Raw genomic sequence first — 15,364 nt, forward strand, 5'->3', positions numbered from 1 at the left:
TAGACCAGGCTAGCCTCTAACACGGAGATCCACTTGCCTCTACCTCCCTAGTGCTGAGACTCAAGGAATGCACCATCACTCCACATCTGAAATGATTTGTTTTAAAGAGACACAGCGTCCCTATGTCATCAGGCCAGCTCCAAACTCCTGGGCCCAGCAGTCCTGCCCAACAGCTGGGGATACAGGTGTTTGTATATGCAAAATCACCTCAATTTTGATGCATGGCAATGAAACACAAACCACGATGGATGAAGCCCGGTGCAGGCAAAGCATCTGGAGCTGGATTTAGTGCAGGCTGCCCCGCTTGAGACTTCTGACTGCTCTGAGAGTCCATGGTCTCTCACATGCTGAGCTCATGCTTCATGCCTGACTGACCTGCTGCACCCACAGCCTAGGGCTGGGTTCTCCCAAAGGCCCCTGGAAACAAACAGATGGTCTAGGTTTAGATTCCAGCTCTGTGATTCATTGGCCAAGCATTCCCAGGCCAATTATTTTCTCTGCGGCTCAGTTTTTCTTTCTGTAAAATGGGAGAAATAGCAGCGCTGAGCTCACAGGGATGCTCTGGCAAGGGGGCGGTCAAATCTGTGTTCACGAAGTGAATTCTGCCAGCCATGAAAGTGCTACAGAAAGGAAGCTAAACAAAAATAAATATAGCAAGTGAGGTGACCCAAGTGGCATTCAGCTGTGACCCCAGCTACCCAAGGGCTCTGCAGCAGGATGACTTGAGCCCAACCATTTGGGGGCAGGCTAGGCAATGTAGTGGTGTTCCTATCTCAAAATAAATAAATACGAGCACTTTCTCTGCACCATGCCTGTGAAGCCTTGTGCACTTGGTAGAGTCAAGGACCAGATCTCATGGCTCACAGAGCTGGCATTGCGGAAGGAAAGGTGGATGGGTTCCTGAGCTGCATCCCACCACTCTTCCTAGCCATCACTTGTGTGATGCTGTGTGGGTCATTCTGAGGTTCAGACCTCCACAAGAGACTTTCCAGATTTCATCCCTGGACGTGCTCTGCCACTGGGGCCTCCATTGCCCTGACTGCCTGCACAGTCCCGTGACAAGGCCTTTGCAGCCTTGCAGCCCTTGCTTCCTCTGCCTCCTCCCCCCACCACCCAGGCCCCTCCATCTGCCCAGTGGCCCTGAGCTTCCTCAAGTGTGCACTGGGTTCAAACTTCAGCCACTGCACTGGGTTCAAACTTCAGCCACTTCCCTACCCTCTGATCTGCCCCTTGGCCTTGGCACTTTACGCTGTGGGTAGTGACAAGTGAGCCTGGAAAGTGGGGGATGATTTTTTTTTGGGAGGGATGGGGTAGGGTTTCAAAACAGGGTTTCTCTGTGTAGCCCTGGCTGTCCTGGAACTGGCTCTGTAGACCAGGTTGGCCTCGAACTCAGAGATCTGCCTGCTTCTGTCTTCTGAGTGCTGGGATTAAAGGTGTGAGCCACCACTGCCCACCTAAATTTTTTTTTTTTTTTTTTAAGTTTAGGTATATAGTCCAGGCTCACCTTGAACTCCTGATGCTCCCGAGTGCTAAGATTATAGGAGTGTGCCATCCCACCCACTGTCTGGAGTCCCTTCTCTCTCCTCTGGCCTCAGTTTTCTCTCCTGTACAGGGGTGTGTTCATAAAAGCAGCAGCAGAAGCTACCTGGGTCTTTGGGTGTGCTCCTGGACTACAGACAGGAGGGACCACTGTGTAGATTGGCTGGAGGTGGTCTTGGGGGCACCTCCCGGGAGGACAAGCTGGAGCCCAGTGGCAGGGGGGCTGGATGAGGCCTGCTAGAGAGGAAGTGCCCCTCTGTTATTTGGCTTCCTGATGTCTTGTGCCAGCTTAGGACAATGGGCTCAGGCTGGCCAGGTCAGGGCCTTTATTCTCAGTTTAAGAGGCAAAAGGCTAGGTGCGCTAGCTAACAGCCGCTTGTGTGCAGCCAGGGTGGCGAGGAAAGCAAAGGAAGTGGGCACTCAGAGAGGGGCAGGCCTTAGTGAAGGTCACACAGCGCCACCTCGGGCTCAGCCAGGTTGTGGGTGTGTACTGTCAGAAAGAGGACCCGCTCATTCAAATAAGGGCAAGAAGAAGGGCACACTCCCCATCTCCATTTAAAAATAGTCACATTTGCTGACACTTGTTTGGCACTTCCTAGGTGCCGGGTGCCCTGTTCAGGCGATTTACACTGTTAACCTTGGGTCCTCCCAGCAGCCCAAAGTGATGAGTTCCACTATTTTTATTTCCGTTTTACAGATGAGGAAACCAAGACACAGAAGGTCTGAGGAACTTGCCTGAGGTCACACAGCCAGGACGAAGCCAAGAGCGTTACAAAAGCACAGCTTCATGTGGACCGGGGGGCTTGGCTCTGGTGATCATTTCCACAGCAGCTCAGCCAGGCTCGCAGAGCTGCACACTGGCCAGGAGGTTGTAGGGGAGGAGGGAGAGATTCTGGCACCGACCTAGCAGCTGCAGCAGCCCCAGGCCTCATCTCCAGAGCTAGGTGGATGTGCTAGAGAACGTTGTGATGTGGTCGTGGCTATCAGGACAGGAGATGAGCCAGGGGTCTGGGTCTCTAGCTCCTCAATCGCCTGCAAGAGGGGTCTGAACAGTGCCATTTGCCACCAGCGTTTCGATAGAGCATGAGGATGGGTGCGCGCGCTCGACGAGGCGAGCTCGGGCTCTTTGTGTGTCCGAGCTCGTGCGCGCGTGCGTGCATGCGTGTGTGTGTGTGTGTGTGTGTGTGTGTGTGTGTGTGTGTGTGTGTGTGTGTGCTTGTGTGTCCCGCGTGTGGGCGTGACCAAGAGTCCAGGCCCCGCCCCAGGCCCCGCCCCAGGCCCGGCCAAGCTGGTATTTTTCCACCCAGCAGGATGGGTGATGCGGAGAGCTGCCTGTTCAGACAACAGACACGCGAGGTCAGGGAGAAGCCGCTTATAAATTACCGCTTCCTCCGCGCCGCCGCCAGCGTCGTGCTCCGGGACCTGCTTGCAGTCGAGCTCCAGTGCCCAGCCGCCAACGCTGCGATCGCCACCAGCCCCGCCAGTCCCTCCAGTCCTGGGCCATCCGCCGTGGGCTTAGCCACCCAGGTACCCAGGGCGCGCGGGCCGCGACTGCAGCCCCCTCCCCGGGCCGCGCTCCGCCACCTCCCCGAGTCCCTGCAGGTCTGGCCTCCCCGCGTTCCGCCATCCCTTTCACCACCGGGGGTGGGGAGTGGGGGGGGCACCGAGGGTCTCCTGCTCAGCCCCGCTGACGAGGGGAGTTATTGTTTCCTTGGCGAAGGGGCTGGGGCTGCTGGTGCGGCGGCAGGTGTGTGTGTGTGTGTGTGTGTGTGTGTGTGTGTGTGTGTGTGGTGTGTCCCACGGGGTGTCTCCTTGTCCCTGAATGTCTGTTTCTGAGGGTGACTGTTTCTCCACCCCAGGCAGCCGTGCACATGTGCGCCTCAGGGTGTGTGATGCTCCCTGTGTCCTGGGCTGTTATACCTGCGTGTAGTGTGGTCGTGTGGCTCTGTCTCCTGATGTGCGCTCTTGTGTGTCCCTATATATGTCTTGTCTGTGTGAACCTACGTGTGGTTGTGTCTCCTGTCTCCGGAACCCTAGCCGTAGGCACGTGTGTGCCCCTGAATGCAGCTATCTCTGGGTCCCTGGTGGTGGACGAGTCTGGTGTCTTTTAGCTGTGCCTGAGAGGGCATCCCTTGTGCCCAGTGGACCCAGTGGTCATCTTTAGCTCTCCGTAGTATTTAGGAGAGGTGAGAGCGAGGTATGGCTCCAGGTGCTGCCTGGGTGTGGCATGCAGGTAGCAGTGACAGCCGCCCCCAGGCTTGAGTAGCAGGACTGAGGCCAGGAGGGAAAGCCAGGGGCAATGGCCAGTGGATCAGCTGGACACATCTTCCTCTAGACTTCACCCCTTCCCTTTGTAGGTTCCTCTTTTGGGTGGGAGGTTCTAGTCCGCTCCCACTGGGTAAGCCACACAAGGAGCTAGTCTCAAGAACAGGTCCTACAGCCCCAAAGCCTCAGCCTAGACTAGCCTGGCCGCAAAGGAGGCGTGTGCTAGGCAGGGCCACGGACCTGGCTATTTTGGTCACTGCCGGGCCTCTGCCAGAGCCCTGCCTCCCCCAGGACCAGCCCCAAAGGCTTGGGAGACAGCCTGGGCCCCCGTTTCCTGCCTGGGGAAATAAATCATCTCAAAGACTGGCCAGGCTCTTGACCCAGAGGGTCTTTGGACTGCGGTTTGGTAGCACGTGGCTCCATTTGGATGTCAGTAAATTGGCCTCTGATTTGGCACAGCTGGATTTCAAATAAATGTCATGGAGATCTTTTTTAAATTAAAAAAAATTTTTTTTTTTTTTTTTTTTGTTGGCTGGTAGGGAGGGGATCTCACCCAGAGTCTCTAAGCCAGAAGGAGTTTATTTTTATGAGAGAGCGGGTGAGCGCTTAGCAACCGCCTGCCTGCCTCCCTCTCTACCAGGGAGTCATCGGGGAATGGGGGGTGAAGGGGAGGTGTTTTAGCAAGATGATGGTGGGTGGCTGGAGGGGGACCTAACGCATCAGCCGAGAACCCACAATAGGATGGTATTGGCAGATTCTTGGAGACTGTCTTAGACTTTGGCTCAGCCATCCAGTTAACCTTGGGCAATGTTTCTTGTCCTCAGTTTCTTCACCTGTAAAATGGGTGGGGCATATTACCCACTGGGTATGTCAACCAGGGATCCAAGAGCCAGCACTTGTCCCCAGACAGAGTGTGTACCTCTTAATGGTGACCTTGGGTAGTTCTCTTAGCCTGGGCTTGGCTGTCCAGGCGACAAGGACGCTAAGGCCAGCCTCGCCTTGTCCTTGAGGGGATTGAGGGAGATGAGGCTGAATAAGCTTGCGGTAAGCTGTAAAGCCGGGCTCTCGGCTCTAGAGCTCCTGATTAGACAGTGTCACGAGGTCTTGGGTCACTGTGGTATGTGGCAAGGGCCATAGCGCAGTCCAGAGCAAGCTTTTGTCCCTTGGGAGATACCCTGGTACTGCCTGTAGCTCTGCTGTGATCAGCCTCCCTGACTTTCTCACCTCCTCTGTACCCTGCCGTGGGCCACATCTGCTTGGTAGAATCTGCAGGATCAGACCGCGGGGAAGAGCCCGTTCCATAGATGGGCCAACCCAGAGCTGCCTAGGAGCCTGTCTTGCTTGATTGGGTTTCCAAAAGCCTTGTTGTCATGGCCAGCTGTGCATTTTGGCTTCACAGAGCTGGGGCCACCGATTTGTTGGGGACATGGAGGTGGAGTTGGGTCTGGAGAAAATGGGAGACAAAGGTATTCTGCTAGAGGGTATTGAGGAAGGGGGCCTTAGTGCCTCATATTCCTTCCTCTCTACACCTTCGTGTGGGGCTCTGCTACCATTTCTGCAGCAAGTGTTGCCCTCCGCCCCAGCCCACCCAGAGGCAGCCTGGGCTCTGGGGACCCTGTTTCTAACCTCGACTTGTCAAAGGTTTAGTTCTCCGAAAGTTTCCAAAGGTCTCAGTGATAAGGTGCCATGAGTCACTGAGCACATTCCTGGACACAGGAAAGAGCTGTCAATCACAAGGACTCCCTGGAATCCTGCCCAGCCACTGCCATTGAGGGATCTGGGTGGGGATAGAGGGCCGGCCTGGAACCCCGGGCCGAGCTGACTGATCTCTACTTCAGCAGCGGTCATGGGCAAGAGCTAGGCTCTTTGGGGCTTCCGTCTGCTTCCTGGTGTTTGCCAACTTACCCCAGATAAAGAAAGTAAATCTATGTGTTGTGGGGAGGACCCATGGTCCTGGAACTTCCAAGCCCTGAGTGAGAGCTAGAGCTCATTTTTTAAAATTTATTTTTATTTTACGTTCACTGGTGCTTTGCCTGCATGTGTGTCTGTATGACAGTGTTGGATCTCCTGGAACTGGAGTTACAGACAGCTGTGAGCTGCCATGTGGGTGCTGGGAATCGAACCCGGATCCTCTGGAAGAGCAGCCAGTGCTCCTAACCTCTGAGCCATCTCTCCAGCCCTGAGAACACATTCGTAATGTGTCTCATTTAGTTGGTTAAGACGCCTTGGCTTTGAGGTTAGAATGTTGGCTTGGAGGGGCTAGAAACCTAGAGTGGCTGCTACAGTGGTCCCTGTCATCCACAGGGTTCCTTGAAGGGGTCTTAAGAGTGTGTGACCCAGTGTCTGCTTGGTGAGGTAGAGTTGGAGATGATGTCAGAGTTGATGCCTCCTATGGACAGAGAAGCAGGGTGAGCTGGTCTAGTAGGCAGGAGCACAGAGGACTTAAAGGTACCGTGACATGAAATAACCAAGCATGTTTGTAGATCATGCCCACAGGGTCCCAGTTAGAGGGAGGCCCAGAGGCCTCTGGCCTCTCTCTAAATAATCTGGCTAGAGCCAGGTGGTGGAGGGATATGAGTTCCAGGCGTATCGTTATGGGGCTTTATCAGGAGGGTAGCAGGGAGAGAAACAGGGAGAGGTTTGAACAGGGTCTGGGCTCAGTAGCAGGAATCAATCAAACCTAGAGCCTGGGAGAGAACCCTAATGGTGATCAAGGAGCTGGGCTGGGCTCCAGAGATCAAGAGTGGCTGCTCTCTGGCCTTCCATTGGACAGGGTACAAGGCATTTTCTGTACCAATGAATCTGTACCAACCTCAAGCTCTTTCTGTAAACTCCAGGTGAAGTCTGGACACTCGTTTTAACAGGTACCAGGCCATTAACTTGCTGGTTCCCACCTCCCTGGAGCATGCAGATCTGGCATCTTAGGGAAAGTTATAGGCAGGTCTGGGGGTGGGGGGTGGGGAGTTCCCTTCCCACCACTTTGGGTTAGAAGTTTCTTTTGGAAACCTGAGCTGAGGCTGGGCTTTGGGGGATGGGGTCAGAGAGGCAGGAAGATAGGATTTTTTCTTTTTCTTTTGGTGTGTGTGTGTGTGTGTGTGTGTGTGTGTGTGTGTGTGTGTGTGTGTGGTGTTTGACCTGGAACTGACTATGTAGCCCAGGCTGGCCTGGAATTTGCAACAATCCTTCTTCCTTAGGCTTCTGAGTACTGGGATTACAGGTGTGAGCTGCTGTGCCTAACTCTTCCCTGTGATTTTTTAAAAAGCATTTGGATTGGGCAGTTGGTGGTGCACGCCTTTGATCCCAGCACTCAGAGGCAGAGGCAGGTGAATCTTTGAGTTCGAGGTCAGCCTGGTCTACAGAGCAAAGGACAGCCAAGACTATACAAAGAAACCCTGTCTTAAACACTCCCCTCCCCCCACAACAACAACAAAAGCATCTGGGGAGATACAGCTCAGCAGGTAAACCTGGAAACTGGTTAAATCACCACGATGGAAGGAGAGAACTCCACCAAGATGTTCTTTAACCTCCAATGCCACATAAGACACACACAATAATAAAAAATAACATTGTTTATTTTTAAAGGAAAAAGACATTTTAAGGATTTAGGACTATAGGTCAGTAGTAGTATTGTGTGCAATTAACCTGATGCTCCAAGTTTGACTTGTGGTGCCCCCCCCCAATTAAATTAAAATTGAAGTATAATGTATGGAAATGCAGAGATGCTTCGTAGTTCAGTGGACTTAGACATCAGTGTAACCAGCACCAAGATCAAGATAAATATCCCTTATGTTTGCACACACATTTGTGAATGAACTTATGTGTGTTGATGCATGTGGGGTGTGTGAGTGCAAATGTGTATGTGTGTTTGTGGAGGCTAGAGGTCAACATTACATGTCTTCTCAGTGGCTCTGTGTGTGTGTGTGTGTGTGTGTGTGTGTGTGTGTGTGTATATGTGTGTGTTCATGTATGCACACGTGTGTGGAGGCCAGAGGTCAGCATCAGGTCCCTTCCCTCATCACTCTCCATGTTACTTTTTGTGACAGGTTCTCTTACTGAACTGGGAGCTAGGATGGATGGTGGCCAACAAACCCCACCCTCCCTGGGAATCTTTGTCCCCCCCCTCCAGTGCTGGGTTTATGTGAGTGTGAGGGAGGCCACATCTGCCTTTTTATATGTGGGTGCTGGGGACCTGAACTCGGGTTATCGTGCTTGTACAGCCCAGGCTAGAGCATCTCTCTAGCTCTTCCCACTCCCTGCTTTTTTGTTTGCTTGAGGATGGAACCAGGACTTCACACGTGGCGAGGCAGGCACTATGGCACTGAGGCCACATCCCCGGCTCTTTGCAGCCCTTGAGACAGCACTTCTACATGTCTGTCACATGCGTTTTGCCAAGTCACCGCCTCCTGTCAGTGGATTTGTGCGAGGCATGATGAATCACCCTTGTGATCCCAGCATTGTGTGTATGTATGTATTATTGTATGGCTAACTGTAGCCCAGACATATTAAATGGAAGATTCTAGAAATGAACAGTTCATGAGTTATTGAATACATTTTATGACAGTATAGGGTTATAATTCTATTTTATTATGAGTTATTGCTCTGAGTGACTAATTTATAAATTAAACTTTATCTTATGTGTAAGAGGGAAAAAGCTGTATAAACTAGAGGTCATTGCTTTGGCATTTGGTGTGCCCTGTGGGCAAGAGGCTTGATAACCATACTACAGCCTGTCCATCTGTCCTGCAGGTTTTTTTTTTTTTTTTTTTTTGTCTGTAGGTGTGGGATTGTGAAAAACTCTTCTGTGGGCATTGTGTGCAAGCTTTTTTTTTTTTCATATATATAGAAATGAGAAACTGCCAAATGATTCACTTTTAAGTTATAAATCATATACCTCAAGCAATGCAGAACCATTGTAAGCTAAAATACATTCCCTTCAGATCATTACAAAATATATGAGGCTGGGTTGAGGGTATAAGCTGTGGGTGTGTGCTTGCCATGTGTGAGGCCCTGGCTTCCATCACCAACACTGCAACCTGAGTCAAAAAAGACCTTAAGGCTATCTCTTGCCCTTCCATGCAGCTTTAGCTGTGTGGTACCCAAAGTGTCTGGAGGAACGCAGACTGCTTTTTGTGACTTTCTGGGCCTGTTTTCATTTCCTTGTGGGTGTAAGGATTTGCTCAGGGAGCCAGCCCGCCAGCCAGCCAGCCAGCCAGCTGTGGTTTGGTTTTGTTTTTAACAAAAACAGCGTCATACTGTTCCAGGTTCTGCCACTTGGTCTGTACAAAACAATGGCCCATTGTGACCTGCCACTCCGGCAGAATGCCCCGCAGAACACATCGTAGAACGCACAAGCCCACCAGCCCACTGTGTACATCCTTGGCCTGTGACCCACTGACCTCTTCCGTCCCTACCTGGCCACCCAGACTGCAGCTCAGTGAGGGAGTCGCCCTACCCAGTGGCTTCCAACTTGCCCTGAAGGTGAACAGCAGCCTGAGGCCTCTCCACTGACAGGAGGAACACATTTCTTTCTTGATACAGCATCTCACCCAGGCAATCCTCCTGCCTCAGCTTCCCTGGTGGCTGAAACTGCAGGTGTGTGTACCACTGGTTGCACTGCAGATACTTACTGAGCACCTACTGTGTGTCAGGCACCGTCCCAGGGGAAGGAAGGGCAATGAATAAACCGGTCTCTGGTGTTGGGCGGCTCTCAGTCCCTCTGGAGGGTGAGACCCGCATAGGGACAGGGAGAAGATGCGTATCTGGAGGTTAATGTACAATCCCAGGCCTCTTATGCTGAGGGCAGGCAGGTGTGCCGAAGAGCGGTCCATTGACTGGAGTTCAGGTACTGTGGACTTTGTTTAAGCTCTTCCAGCTAACCTGCCCCACCCACTTCACCTTGGGGACCGGGAGCTCTGGTGAGGTCTGGGTGAGGTGTTTATCAGTGGGAGAGAGCCAACCTTCACACCACCTATTGTTCCGTCTCCTCTGCTGCACCCACCGCTCGGATTATATAAAACTCCCCTTCTGGGAGGTAGATGAAGGACACTGGCAAGATCTTGTGCAACCGACTTTTCTGGGGATGGAACCCAGGGAGGGTTTTCCACAGTCGTCAGACTGGCGCTCTACCCACTGAGCCACAACCCCAGCCCCTCACCTCGGTATTTCCACGCTGGTGTTCATAGTCTCAGTTAATGGGAACAGGGTGTGAAGGAAGCGTCCCAAGGGCAGGCTGCTTAAGAGATACCCCGTCATCCAGGACCCGGCTCTCGGAAAGCTGGAGAAGAGCCTGAGCTCACTGAGGAACTGCTCTGGTCAGCCCAGGACTGAGATGCATGGGGGAAGGGTGGGAAGGACATTCTGGCCACACTTGTTGGGCATCCAGTGGACGGGAGACATCTGTTTGTCCTGGGCTAGTTAGTCTATTCACCTTGTCCCCTCCCCATCCCCCCCCATCCCCCCCAGCCTCAGTATCGCCATTAAGTAGAGCTTTAGGTTCGGTCTCCTAGCCGGGACATTCTAAGTGTCCCGTTTCCATGGCGTTCGTAACAGGGTAGATGTGGAATCTGACTGGTTGCCATGTTCCATCAACCCCCTTCCTGAGGAAAGCCTGTTAGCTGAGGTTGCTAAATGCTTGGCAGGGGGTGGAGAAGTGTGGCTGGCCTGTGGATCTGTGCAGTCATGCCTAGTGGGTGAAGGGCACTGGAACAGGATTGTTATGAGGACTCTGCCCCTGCTCCGGGGCTAATCAGCCTCAATGGAAGGCTGGTCATGATTTCAAGGACCTTCATTCCATCACCAGATGGCATCTGCTATCCACAGCCTCCTGACCAGCCACCATGTCTCCTGGGCACCTCTCTGTACCATCTAGGTGGTAGTGCTAAGCCCGTTTCCTGCTCAAGAGTCTTCCAGTGGCTTCACCGTGCTCTGTGAAATTGGACTAATTATAAAGAGGAATTTAATGTTAGAATCTTTCCCGGAGCTGGCTCACCTGTCCTTGTAGCCTGGGGTTCTCAAGCCGAGCCCGGTCCTTTGTTCCCCATCATTTTCTTCTGGCAAGGGACATCTTGAAGCTTCCTGATCCATGAAGCGTTCTGTTCCTTGACCCTGGGTGGTGCTTAACATAAAGGAAGCCAAAGATCACGAGAATCAAAGTGGATTTGAACTTCCCTGCCTCAGCTCCTAGAGTTCTGTTGGACTGCAGGCCTGAGTCCTGAGCTTGGACCTCTGTGAGCTTGCCTTGTATCTGCCTGCCCACACTGAGGGGAGGGGGAGACACTCCAGCATCTAGCAGAGGGGCCCGGCGGACAGAAGTGCACTCCCACCCTGAAATGAGAGTCTATACTTGGAACATCTATTGGCTTGGACCCACCCATCTGTCCACCTAGCAGGTACTTATTCATCCTAGGCTGTGCAGATATGGCCAGTGAATAGGCCAGTCAGAAGTATGCCCTCCTGGGGCTGTCTGGAAAGAATGATAGATATTCCAACAAAAAAGTTAACTCAGGTGAACTTCTAAAATCAAAGTCCGGCATTGTGAGCCAGGGCTGGTGTCCTTGGCCTCTGGCTCACTGTGTGATCTAGGTCAGTCCTTGTCCCTCCCTTGTCCTTGGGCTTGAGGAGACCACTTGGTGGATAATGAGGAAGAGTCCAGTGTCTGAGGTGTCATGGTGTGAGGTTCCATGCACTTGTCCTCTTGCTGATTTTCCAGAGGGCCTGACCCTTGCTCTGAAAGGATGCATCCCAGTTTGGAGACTAGAGTTCCAGAGTGGTGCCGAGCAGAGCTGTGGCAACCGGCTTTTAGTAGGGAATAACTCCTTGGGAACAATGTGGGTTTGCTTAACCTATTAGTGGGAGAATATAGATTAGAACAAACCTTTAAAAGGAGAGAGAGGGGAAAAAAATCCCACGCCTGCCAGCCCCTTCTAGGTGCTGTGGAGTCTGTTTCTGTCTTTTGTTCCTCACGGGTAGAAGGTAGGCTTCTTTTAAAAGAATGCTGTTGTGAGCCCTTGCTGAACATTCCCCCGGGTCAGTTTTTAGCCACAACTGGTGTTTTGTGTATTTCTTTTGGAAGGGGGGGGGGCGGTTATGAGGATGGAACCCTGAATGGGTAGGGAAGGACTCTACTCCAGCCCTGGGAAGCTTTATAAAACACCAATTAGGACTTTTTTTTCCCCCCTGTAACCCATCAGGGCACAGTAGGGAAGGTATGGTGGCATGGTGGACTGTTTTGGGGAGGGGGCGTCACTTGTGTGCTAAGCCACAGCTGTGACGTCTCTTTATGCTTGTTCATGTCCCCAAGCCCCACTGGCTGGGAACCTGCCACCCCTCAGTTTTGTTGACTCTCTGTGTGTGTGTGTGTGTGTGTGTGTGTGTGTGTGTGTGTGTGTGTGTGTGTAGGTAGGTCTGTTTTTGTATGAGGCTGAGAGCTGTTAAAAGGTGGAACAGTGAACACACCACGGTCTCCTCACTAGGTGAGAGCCACGCCTCCTTAGTGCTAACTCCAACTTTAAATTCTGGGCCCCAGGCTCCAGCCAAAGGATAATTTGCTTCCTTTGAATATAAAGAGTGTGACCTTCTGCCAGCATCCTCGGAAAGCCCCAAACCTGCCGCCAGAAAACCCGCTCTCCTTGTTTATTGTGTCCCAGGCCGCCAGGATAACTACCACCAATTCTCACCTCCTGGGGAACTCGGCCTGAGCCCCTCCTTGTCTGTTACCCGGGGCTCCTGGGCGTGGTTCATTGTGGTTCTGTTGTGGAGGTGTGTAAATAGCAGCAGAGAACAAGCAGCTCTGCTCAGATTTTGTTTCTAGATGTGATTTCTTCTTTCTTTCTTTCTTTCTTTCTTTCTTTCTTTCTTTCTTTCTTTCTTTCTTTCTTTCTCTCTCTTTCTCTCTCTCTCTCTCTTTCTTTCTTTCTCTCTCTCTCTCTCTCTCTCTCTCTCTCTCTCTCTCTTTCTTTCTTTTTCTTTCTTTCTTTCTTTCTTTCTTTTTAACAGCCCAAGCTGGCCACAAACTCATGACCCTCCCGCTTCAGGCTCCTGAATGCTGAGATTACAGGTGTGTACCACCACACCAGGCTCTCACCTTCAGGTCAAGTTGGAGTCTCCAAGTTGGAACCCAGCATACCGTAGACTTTAAAAGCCTAGCTGAGAGAGCTGCACAGTGGGTGCACCTGTGTTCCAGTTATTTGGGGGGATGAGGAGGGAGTGTGGCCAGAGCAGGAGTTGGGGGCAGCACAGCTCCCAGAACCACAGAGGGAGACCCAGGCCGTAGATCTTTCTTACCCGAAGGCTGAGAATGAATTAGATGATAAATTCTATTTCCTTAGTCTTCACATTTTGCGTAGGATTACCCCAAGGCCTCCCTGAGGGCAGGTGACTGGCTCAAGGTCATAGGGCTGGGAGCTGACTGAGCCTGCCTTGGGCCAGTGCCACCTTGGAAAGGATGCTATGGGGAAGCCGCCTGCTACTTACCCCGCAGTGTTGGCGGTCCAAAAAGCCGCAGGAGGCTTTTGCCGGCAGCCAAGTCGGATGTAAGTCAGGGGAGAGCCCAGGGCCAGCCAGGCCCTGCAGACAGGCCTGGAGGCTCCAAGCAGTGTGTCAGGACAAGGCCCACAGCGTGGGATCTGGCATGCTGCCTGCTGGGGTGGTGGTGGTGTTAGGGGACTCTTTGAGAGAGACTCTTGGCTCCTGCAAGACAACACAGGACCTGCTGGAACACCCCTCAAATGGCCTCCTGTTATCTAGATACATCCCAGCATGGGGACCCGCAGAGCAGGGGCTGTGCTAGAGGCTGTCCCTTGACCCAGGGCTGGCGCTGCCCTTGTGGAAAGTTGCAACCACCTGGAATTGTCTCAAATTGGGCTCTGCTTTGAGGATGCAGTGGGGCCCGGTGGTCTGGTCTCCTACCTTCCTGGGGCGTGTATTTACGTGGGTCATCTGGTATCAGCAACTGGAGGGACAGATGGAGTTTGAGGTCTTTAGAACATGGTGGTCCCTGGATCAGAAGTGCCAGTTGTCACAGGATAGTGGAGAGACTAGGTGGCTCCATCCACATCTGGCATTTAGAGCCGGGGGCGGGGTTCACAATCTGTCGTGAATGGTCCTCCAGATGTTTCACAGGCCTACCTGTGAGGAGTGATTTAAACTTGTCTTCTTCCTGTGTGCCTCGAGGTGAGGGCTGAGGATGAGGGGGGGAGGGTCAGGCCAAGGCTTTGCAACAGACACATGATAGATAGAATGTCAGACTGTGGGGGACCTCAGATGTCAAGTTGTCGGTCACCTGCATCCTCCACCTTGGTACTAATGGGCTGAATATCAGAGTGATAAGGAGCGAGCATAAAACAACACAGCAAGTTCAAGCCAGGGCATAGGTCTCATACACAGACACACGGACAGACAGACAAACAGACAGACACACATTATATAATATACATATAGGTGAGGATGGACACAAGACTTTGCTCATACTAGGCAAGCACTCTAATAATTTTTATTGGTGTGTATATGTTTTTGTATGTGTATATGTGTGTATGTATGTATGTAAAAGAGTATACAAGTATCCTATGAGGCCAGAAGAGGGCTTCAGGTCCCCTGAAACTGGAGTGACAGTTGGTTATAAGCCTCCGAATGTGGGTGTTGGGAAATGAACTCTAGTCCTCTGCAAGAATAGCAGGAGCTCTTGGCCACCGAGCCATCTTTCCAGCCCTGCATTTATTTAGTTTTCGAGACAAGGTTTTACTGTGTGGCTCAAGCTGGCCTCTCACTTACTATGTAGCTCAGACGTCAGTTTGCTTCAGCCCCTCCAGTCCTGGGATTACACATGTGTGCCTCCATGCCCTAATAAGACTGGATTCTAGCCAGGCGGTGGTGGCGCACGCCTTTAATCCCAGTACTTGGGAGGCAGAGCCAGGTGGATCTCTGTGAGTTCAAGGCCAGCTGGGTCTACAGAGTGAGTTCCAGGAAAGGCACAAAGCTATACAGAGAAACCCTGTCTCGAAAAACCAAAGGGGGGGAAAAAAAAGACTGGATTCTATGGTTGTAGTTGGCTGAAATCTGGGTTCCTCTGTGCCTACTTAATTCTCCCTGGGGCACCTTAGCTGCCCCAGTGAAACCCCACCCCACAAGCCAACTTAGAAGGAGCCTTCTTTTAAAAAAATTAATTTTAGGATTATGTATGTGTGCATAGTGTGTGGATGTGTGTGTGTTGGGGGCAGTGCACACGGCATGGCATGCATGTGTATGTCAGAGGGAAACTCTGGAGTCTGTTCTCTCCTTCCACCTTTGTGTGGGTTCTGGGGATGGAACTCAGGTCGCCAGGCTTATATGGCACATGTCCTTAACACTCTGAGCCAGTCTTGCCAGCTCCCCAAACCCCGGTCTTTTTTAACAAGAGTTCTGCCCTGCATTCTAATTGTCCAGGCATAGTCAAGTCCACGAGTGAGCCAACCATGACTGACACCTCTGATTGGCCAGGAGGCCTTGTTCACATGTTCCCCGGGAAGTAGGAGGTGAGATCAGTTCCCAGATACGCCAGAGGATGATGAGATCAATACTTGCACAT

At 52.1% G+C, this 15,364-nt stretch overlaps 1 protein-coding gene across 5 annotated transcripts in view; it reads left to right on the forward strand.

Moving 5' to 3' along the window:
• The first annotated feature begins 2,838 nt into the window (after nucleotides 1-2,838).
• Slc6a6 (solute carrier family 6 member 6) overlaps nucleotides 2,839-15,364 on the forward strand; it is a 71,753-nt gene continuing 59,227 nt past the window's right edge. For 3 of the 5 annotated variants that reach the window (XM_028854848.2, XM_028854853.2, XM_037203917.1), the window contains exon 1: nucleotides 2,839-3,066. The gene's annotated coding sequence lies outside the window, so the exon portion shown is untranslated. Of the gene's footprint in view, nucleotides 3,067-3,121; nucleotides 3,142-9,002; nucleotides 9,397-15,364 lie in introns of those variants that run through there. The other 2 variants (XM_028854863.2, XM_037203916.1) reach the window with 2 other exon arrangements.

The sequence above is a fragment of the Peromyscus leucopus genome, chromosome 3, assembly GCF_004664715.2.
Source record: "Peromyscus leucopus breed LL Stock chromosome 3, UCI_PerLeu_2.1, whole genome shotgun sequence".
Lineage (NCBI taxonomy): Eukaryota > Metazoa > Chordata > Mammalia > Rodentia > Cricetidae > Peromyscus > Peromyscus leucopus.